This window comes from Palaemon carinicauda, chromosome 37 (assembly GCF_036898095.1).
Source record: "Palaemon carinicauda isolate YSFRI2023 chromosome 37, ASM3689809v2, whole genome shotgun sequence".
NCBI classification, from domain to species: domain Eukaryota; kingdom Metazoa; phylum Arthropoda; class Malacostraca; order Decapoda; family Palaemonidae; genus Palaemon; species Palaemon carinicauda.
In genome coordinates, this window is record NC_090761.1 from 45504625 (window position 1) to 45514624 (window position 10000).

The 10000-nt window shown below is 32.1% G+C and overlaps 1 long non-coding RNA gene across 1 annotated transcript in view; it reads left to right on the forward strand.

The window, feature by feature from the left end:
* Window positions 1–10000, forward strand: part of LOC137629079 (uncharacterized) — an 859983-nt gene that overhangs the window by 190745 nt on the left and 659238 nt on the right. The window lies entirely within an intron of this gene.

Consider the following 10000-nt stretch of genomic DNA (forward strand, 5'->3'; position numbering starts at 1 on the left):
AGGACTATTAAAGTTTAACTCTGGTTTTGGTTCGGTTGTAGATCCTCCAAAAATCAAGAAAAACTGCTATATCAATATCACTGGTGTTTGGTTATCTTATTTGTTGGTCGTAGATATTATTTAAGAATTATTTCTTGTTGTAGGCATATATTAATGACTGGTTATTACCATCTACTCCATTTCCCACTTATAATAGTGTTCCTCAAGGTTATATACTCGCATACATTTTCTCCTCTTTATCAGCCATCTTTTCATCTTCCTCTTCTGATTTTTTTTTTAATTTTCATCCTTCATCTATCTTCAGTCTTTTGTTTGTAAGATATCTCAATTGTCATATCTTTTTTCTATCAGTCTGAATAGGAATCCCGATGAAAAACATAGCCTGTACCTATTTAAAACTTAAGATACTTAGCTAACAGAATGGTAATCCTGATACTAGTATTAGTCTATACTTATTTTCTTATTAGAGATAGTAGCCCACAGCTAGGTTAAGGTGAGGATATCGGTGTCCATTGGAAGTAATTGAAATGGTATCAAGGTATAATTCACTTTCAATAGTATTTGCAAATCTGCCATTAATTTATCTTTACTAGGATAGATGTCAAATAGGAAAACATAAAGAGAAAGTATGAATAATATTTTTGAAAAGAACAATTTATTCCCATCTTTTTAATTCTCTTGCAATCTTATTGGAAAGTCAGGGTCATGGACGTAATATAAATATGTTTAGCCGATGGGCAATATTTGTAAAATGGAAAAGGGTTCAGCCCTTTAAAAGAAAATCTTACTCAGATGGATTCATTATTGCCTTTAGTTTTTGCATTTTTTTTTTATATGTATTATAAGTTTCATAAGTGTGTTGTTCTTGTCATTTCAAGTTTCCATTACTTGAATTTTGAATTTGTAAGGCCAATGTTTAATTTTGTTTTCTTTTGACAGGTACGTGGAGACTTTAATTTGCTTCTTGCTGCGGAGAGGGTATGAGTTTCTTAGTATTATTTCGTATCTCTTTTGGATGGTTCAAACATCTTTTTTTTTTAAAATGTAATGGCCCCTTCCGTCAAGACCTTATACCATTTTAAATTTAGAAACACAAAATAATGTAATAGCTACCTTTCGCCGGTAATATCTGTTATTGCATTCCCTCACTTATTTTGATTAAGACCTGTAAATAGAGACATATCTGTAACAGCATCTACATCTTTGCATCCTACTGGGAGTCGATGCGGGTGCTGCGGAAGAAAGATGTGAATAAATAGGAATGTACCGCATGCTAATGGCACTTAAATATTATGGAAAAATCTAATACCACCATACCAAGAGGGTCATCATGCTTCCAGAGACCTGTTGGAGAGAAAATTCATGGTAATGACAATGCCTCCTACAGATAGCCTTAGAGATCATAATCCTGTTTTAAACCGCCGTCAGTGTAACCCTTACGTACTATCTCTAATGTTCGAAATTTTTAAGGACTCGTCATAGAAGGGCAGCACCCAGAATTACTCTTAACAAGTAACATGTAAAGTAGCGAACTGAAGACTACAAACTCGGTCTTTATTACGGGACCCCCAATCGGGCTCCTGGACCTCTTGCCTCAGCCCTAAAGCCTTTAAAGATAAAGAGTGGTGTTCCCTTTAATGAGAACGGGATAGCTGGCTGTATAGAGGCAAATGTCCTTATTCAGTGTTAGGAAAATCGCTCTTAAAACTGATGTCGTTTAGCATGGTCTGGTTCTTAAGGCGAGTTCGGTCGTCCATCAAGGTTGTGTGGTGACGTAGTATTATTACAGGTCGGGTCTGCACGCTGTAAAACGTGGCAAAGAGCACCTGGAATCGCAACACATTGTTTTGTTAATTAGCAGTGGAGGTGGCTAGCGGAAGGAGAGAGAGAGAGAGAGAGAGAGAGAGAGAGAGAGAGAGAGAGAGAGAGAGAGAGAGAGTTTCGTAAAAAGACTTCGTTTGAAAGAGATACCACAATTTTCCCCTGTTAGTTATTGAGCTACGAGGTCTATATCCTCTTGGCCCTATATTTTACTACAAGCCCAGGGAATTATTTAGCCAATTACTCATGTTGGATTGGTAATTTCAAAAATAATTGAAGTAACAAGAAGCTTTCTTCGGCAATTCAGTATGAATGAGGACTTAAAATTGGGGAACTAACTTAATGATTTTATGAATGAAAGAAAATACACGTTTTGTCATCAAAACTTTGGTTATTTGATCAAAGTTGAAATTTCCATGTTGCCATTATTCTTATTCTTATTGGTGTGATATATATATATATATATATATATATATATATATATATATATATATATATATATATATATATATATCATATATATAATTCCAGCTGATATATCATGTAAAACCTTCATTTCATATATATATATATATATATATATATATATATATATATATATATATATATATATATATATATATATATGTATATATATATATATATATATATATATATATATATATATATATATGTTGCATATAATTCTAGCTTATAGAATATGTAAAACATCCTCCATTTCATATATATATAATGTATATAATTTTATCTCATAGAATAATATAAAACATTCTCTTTTACTGAGTGCAGATAGTGCTCACTATATATGTAGATTTTTAAGAAAAACAATGTATATATTCCTAGCCATCGGTCCAAATATTATAATTTAAATAAAACCTAAAGAATAGAAAATTCTAAAGGGTATGATAACAAAAATGGCATGTAAACTACGATTAAGAGATACCAGGTCTTGAAAAGGGAAGGTAATATAACCCTAAAATGCAAAAGGAGCTAAGAAATCCCCGAATACGAGTTCCATAGGATGGGCTTTTTTTTATCATTTCAAAATCATAATCCATATTCTTGTAGCCGGTACACAATCTTTTTTTATACCCATATCTTTTAAACATCTTTTGTTAGATTTTTGTGAATTACGTTTTTATCGTTATTGCCATTAATCATTCTGTAACCTGATTTCTGTTCTGATCTGAATGCCTTTTTTTTTTTCCTCCATTGCAACAGGTGTTCAAAGCCTGACTTCCTGTCTCTGGTGGTAATAGATTTTTACAGATAACATTCCCTATTCCACCTTTTCATCGTCATCATCATCATCATCATCATCTCCTCCTACGCCTATTGACGTAAAGGGCCTCGGTTAGATTTCGCCAGTCGTCTCTATCTTGAGCTTGTAAATCAATACTTCTCCATTCATCATCCCCTACTTCACTCTTCATAGTCGTCAGCCATGTAGGCTTGGGTCTTTCAACTCTTCTAGTGCCCTCTGGAGCCCGGTTAAAAGTTTGGTGAACTAATCTCTCTTGGGAAGTGCGAAGAGCATGCGCAAAACATCTCCATCTACCCCCCACCATGATCTCATCTGCCCAAACCATCTACCTTAATCGTAACTCTTCATATTTTTGTCTTGTATCATAAAATATACTTCTCGTTCTGTTTTAAAAATTTCCAGTGAATTTCTTTGAAGATTTCCAAATTTGACAGTGACATCACCTTGTAATTAGTGCAGAAAAATCATTTCTACGTCTCAGTCATTTAGACGAAATTGCTCCTCTACTTTTTCCCGTGTTATTTCTTACTAACTTATTTGATTATATCAGAAAATTTGGATCATCATAATTACTGAGAAAGATCACAGGGAAGTTATTTAGCATAAGAATCTCCGTAAAAAAAGGAATATGCTCCTTTAAGTTCCGCAAGATTATTTTTCTCAAATGTAAGGAAGTTTTACCCTTACAGTATTCTCCTACCTAATGGAATCTGATCAGCAGCTTGCCGTCTTATTCAAGTTTGTTGATATTTCGCAAATCAGTATTTTGTCTCCAAATGAATCTATGAGGCTTTGTGGCATGGACCAGTTCATTTGTTACAGTTATGTAGGTGGTGATTCAGACTGTACGTAAACTTTAAATACTTTTGTTCCAGTTTTCGAGATTTTTTCATAAATGGCCGTCCGCTAGCCGTGGATTAATTTTAGCGAAATTGAAGCTGAAGTTTGCCTGATGCTTGTATTAGGTCATAAGATAATCCCCAAGTCACATTTTCTCCTTTCCACAGTGCATTGATTGATATATTTTTATACACATGATTAAAGAAAGGTTGAGACTGTCATTTTGTTAGATATTAGATATTATTTTTATTCGAGCTGTTTCTAGGAAAAGCAAAATAGACAAATGTTACAACCCAGCTTCAGCTTGTGGACTACTGTATATATTTTTTAAAGATTTATCGTCATTTGTTTCTTCCAAATTACAACTTATTTTCAAATTATTCTTTGATCCATCCTTTTCCCTACACTAACCTTTGTACCCCTATCTCTAGATTTTTAACCCTTACATTTAACTTATTTCTCTTTTTATACTATGCAAACAATTTACCCTTATAAAATGTTTCATCTTTTCCCCTTTCAATTGCATTCAATATCCAAAGTTCTCATCCATAAGGAAAAGTTGTCCCAACAATCCTTTCAAATATTCCCATGTCGGTTTCCATGGACAATTCAGGTCACTGCTCAATATCTTGCACTTATATAACTGCCACTCTTGTTTCACCCATTCCGTGACTTGTATAACTGCAATACTTGTGTCACCCATTTTGTGACTCTTCATCTCTCTTCCTATATAATAAATTATATTTATTCCAAAATGCCTATATATAGATCAACCTCCTTTCTCTTAACACCAATATTGATATTCGTTTCTCCATCTTCGAGGTGTCATTTATGCTAATAACCTTTCTATTGATAATCTTTAATATTAACTTTTTCCTCTTGCCAGTACTACCAAATACTTTCACTGTTTTTTTACTTTGACCTCACTGTTCCCAATCAGTGTTGTTTCGTATGTAGTCTTGAACTATTCTACCTTCCTTTCACGAATGATTTTCGTATCCCACGAGCTTTCACCACATCTACCATACTTATTCTGCATTTTCTAATCCATAGAGATATTAAACTACTTTTACAGTAAACCAGTCACTTCATGTCTACATATTCTAGCATGAATTCTGCTACCTTCCTAAACGATATTTAATTGGCCTGAACAACCAACCTATCCTTTGTACCATACATCAACACCCTCAACATTGTCTCTCTGTCTCTCTGTGATCGATGTTATGTATCCTCAAATTCCTCTACATCGCTTTTCTTTCGAATTTATCATTGATTTATTTTTACCCCCATAGAACATTTTTTCCTCAATTTTCAAGCTTCCTTGGTAAGGAAATTACCATGATCCACATATCCTCCTGTTTAAGCCATCACTGTTTGACGCCCATCAGTCTTAATATCATAATGAAAACCTCCATTCCCCATCCCAGGTACAATAAGTAATGTTGGCGTATTCCCCTGTATTTCTTACATTTTCTTCTGTCTCCTTTACCGTTAAGATAAACCAGCTGCTCAGAGAAGGTGAACTGAACTATCCATAACGTTGCTGGTAATGATAATTTAGACATCATCCTTGGATTGAGGATGTCAAATACGTGACTCCCTTGACGAACCCCTTTGGCAGCAGATGGACAACATAATCAAAGTAAACTGTAATGTACAAATAGGTGGAATTTAGTTAATCTTAAAACCTTGAGTATTATTTCCCAATTTGGTAATTGTTATTTATCATAAAGAACATGTGTTTCTGTTTTGATTAAAATCCGAAAAGTTGTTTATCAACTGTGACTCGTTTCGTTGTTTTTTACTTAGATGATTATTAACTGCATGATGAATTTAGAGAATGAATTTGTTCAGGAGGATTATAGATTTGATATTAAAAACATAACTATAGATTAATGAAATTTAATTTCCCTCCATTAGACCATTTTGATTGTTGTCATTTGGTTTATATTTTATATTCATAATTTTCTGTTATATTTCATTACATTTGTGTCATTTGATTTATTGACAGATTATAACGAAAAATCTATATTTTATTTATCGTTAACTCCCGTTACTTCAAAAACTATGGAAAGTGTTATGATAAATGCAATTCATATATTGGTGCTGATTTTATGACACATAATTACATCTGTAATTACTTTTGTAAGGATTTAATTCTTATATAATATCATATATACTAATATGATATGATTAAATCAAATAGAATATATATGATTTAAATTTCATTAACTTTTTTCATATATTTATTTCATCTCTTTCATATCTGCAACATCACGTTTGCTTCTTTCTCTGGCCAATTTCCCCGTGGTTTTTATGACTCTTACACTAAAAGAGGATGTGATAAGGGGGTTTCATTTTAGAATTAGGGAGGTATGATAATAATGGCTTAATTCTACACTAAACACTCTTTCAAGACCTCATTCACTTTGTCATAGTTTTATTTTCACCATTTCAACCTTTAACATTAACCCTTGGTATGAACGATGTTGCAGACATTTTATCCAAAACATTAGAGGTTTGTGGTGTTGGATCAACAGGTGAAGAGCAATTTCCTTTTAATCGTTAACCTCTCAGCCTACCATTTGTTTTGTGTTGTGTTCCAGAAAAGAATTCTGAAAAAAAAAAAAAAAACAACAAGAGGGAGCCTTAACCCATGTGCGCATTTGGATGATGCATAACTTCATTGCTGCAAGTTTGTGTAGTATGTTTATTAATGGTAAATGATATTATCTGTGTCAATGCTACATAAACTAGTCAGTGTAGATGCTGCTTATTCTTGTAGTAATGCTGCTCTCTCTCTCTCTCTCTCTCTCTCTCTCTCTCTCTCTCTCTCTCTCTCTCTCTCTCTCTCTCTCTCTCTCTCTCTTATATATATATATATATATATATATATATATATATATATATATATATATATATATATATATATATATATATATATATATATTGATCGTGTCTATAATAATGACAATTGATCTTGTTTAGGTTAAGAATGCATATTCATGTCTTAGGCAGTGATACATGGTTTAGACACTAGTATTATTTATTTTTCACTGTGCTTGGAAATAGGTAGGGCAAGATTTCAAATTGTATACAAATATTTTCTCAGAGTTATATGTCAATTCCGTTGATTTTTACGTTAATTTCATATTCGATTTTTTAAAAAATTTTCTTTTGGAGTCCTTAGATCACCATTTCTGTAAGTGGCATTACCAGTTGCAGGGTGAAAGGGATAAGTAAAGGAATAGTTTTCAAAAGCTGTTTTTTTTTTTTTCATTAATTCGTCCTGTGTAATAAAATTTACCTATTAAAATAGGTAAATATGTAGCTAATGCTTCGTTCAGTGTAGTAAAATTTACTTATTCAAATACGTAAGTAGCTGTGTGTGTGTGTGTGTGTGTGTGTGTATATATATATATATATATATATATATATATATATATATATATATATATATATATATATATATATATATATATATATATATATATATATATATATACAAAATGTATATTTATATGCATATGTATATGTATATACATACATACATATATTTGTATATATATATATATATATATATATATATATATATATATATATATATATATATATATATATTCTTTACCTATTTTGATAACATTTATGGCTACACGCCGGCAGTTTCATAAATTCGCGAGAGGGTAAAGTGTTCCATGTACATAATTGTTTCAGATACGTAATATAATTTTTGTATTGAAATGAAAGTTAAAAAACATATTGATTCATGCTGCATGGAGGCATCCTCTGTATTCTAGGGAAGTGCGTGTATCTCCTTTCACATTATGCGAGGAGGTGCTTCGGAGTAAGCGAGCTCCCGAGATTTTACAAATAGACTGCGTTGCATTCTGATTCTCAATTAGCATCCTCATAGTTTTTTATGCATGTTATGCATGCATACTACCTTCTTCTCCTTCCCAGTTCGATCCTTTGCATGTTTGCAGTAATTCGAATGACCTTGCTACTTGAGGCATATTAACGTTCAATGGCATTTGAACGTCTTGTGAACGCAGGTTATGCTACTTATTATTCATGTTATTTCCAATGATTATGTCAAGTAAGGGTGATCTTACTGCCTTCCCATCTATTGGATTTCTTATGATTTTTGTTTATGGAAGAAAAAACTGTCTGTTTTTCATTGGATTTTCGACATAATGGGGCCAAAAAGGACGTCCTACATTTATTTTACTCAACACAGAAGCAGTGTCACTATTACATGCATAGAAAGAGGAGAAAAGGCTAATAATTGATGACCACTTAATCCAATATTATTAAGTTGCATTTATGATCTTTGGTACCGTCGTTCAATTAGTTCATTATGCATGTTGCATAAGATTTTTCATAACTCTGACTATCCTTTACATTCATATCTTCCTAGACAATTCCATCCTGTTCGTAATACTAGGCAGGCAGTTAATTCTAATAGCCAGGCCTTTTCCATCATGAGGCTCAATACTACAAAGTATTCTAGAAGTTTTATTCAAACTGTTACCAAGTTATGGAATGATCTTCCTAATCGGGTAGTTGAATCGGTAGAACTTCAAAAGCTCAAAGTTGGAGCAAGTGTTTTTATGTTGACCAGACTGACATAAGTCTTTTTATAATTTATATGACATATCTGTTTTTGACGTTGTTAATAGTTTATACAGGACTTATCTGTTTTGACGCTGTTACTGTTTTTAGAATGATATATTAATTTATTCTCATCATTTATTCATTTCCTTGTCTCACTGGGCTATTTTTCCCTGTTGGAGCCCTTGGGCTTATAGCATCTGGCTTTTCCAATTAGGGTTGTAGCTTGGCTAGTAACAATAATAATATTAATAAATGGTCCCCTTCTTTTTAATTGGGGTTTTTCTTTTGACTTAGAATTAACATTTAGAATTCTTCATATTTTTGTTAGACTCCCATGATTATTTCTTAAAACTTTTTAAAAAAGCCAAAGCCAATGTCAATTTTTGTTTTTATCAATGTGATTCATTCAGACGCCACGTCCCTTTAAATGTTTTTATATTGGTCTTTGATTTATGAAGAATAAAGTAACATTTTGATATTATTGGTCGTTTCGTAATTTTTAAGGGTGAAGTATTGCAGTCTTATTTATGTACATCTTTGTATATATAAAAAATGTTTCTTTCTCATCTGCTTATCTCATAATGAATGGTATCCTGTGTATGTTTTCTATAATTGTTGTCTGCTGAAAATTTAATAATTGTTATATATTCCATCTACATACGTAGATTAGAATTTATCCATATCATATGACAATCATTTGACTGTAGTAGGATGATGAACTCTAACCGCTATATAAAAACCCAATACATATTAAGTATCTGTTTTTCAAAACGTCTTTTTTTTTTTTTTTTTTTTTTTTTTTTTTTTTTTTTTAAATAGAGGTTTTGTTGTTCAACGCGTAAAAGAAAACAGTTGCGCTCTCTCAGTTCTCCTATTCTTGCTAGGTTTATTTTATTCTTTATTCTTGAAGATTTATCGAATGCTTGACATTAGGCCCCACTTTCATTTATATATACATTGTTTTTTTTTTTTTTTTTTTTTTTTTTTTTTTTTTTTTTTTCTGATCCATCTACTGGTATTGGGTTGTTCGTCCCATTGACTTTTAGAGTAAAGAAAAACTATAATAGTTAATATTTTTGCAAGTTATCAATAAAATGAGCAATATTAGTCACCAGACTGAAAAATTAAAGTAGGACTCATAAGTAAAGCTTATTAGTTTTAATTCACAAACTTTTTTTCTTCTCCGAATTTCACATATGGAAGAAAAATAAGTCACACGAGATAGTGACAAAACTTTCATATAAAGTCACGTGTTATAAACTCGGCAGTCGGGTATCATGATGAAAATGGGATAATTCCGTCAATAGTATGCACAGAAGAACCAATATCAAGTCTACTCTCTCTCTCTCTCTCTCTCTCTCTCTCTCTCTCTCTCTCTCTCTCTCTCTCTCTCTCTCTCTCTCTCTCTCTCTCTCTTCTCTCTCAGAGGTATATTGAAATTCCCACTGGGTCTTTGTACCT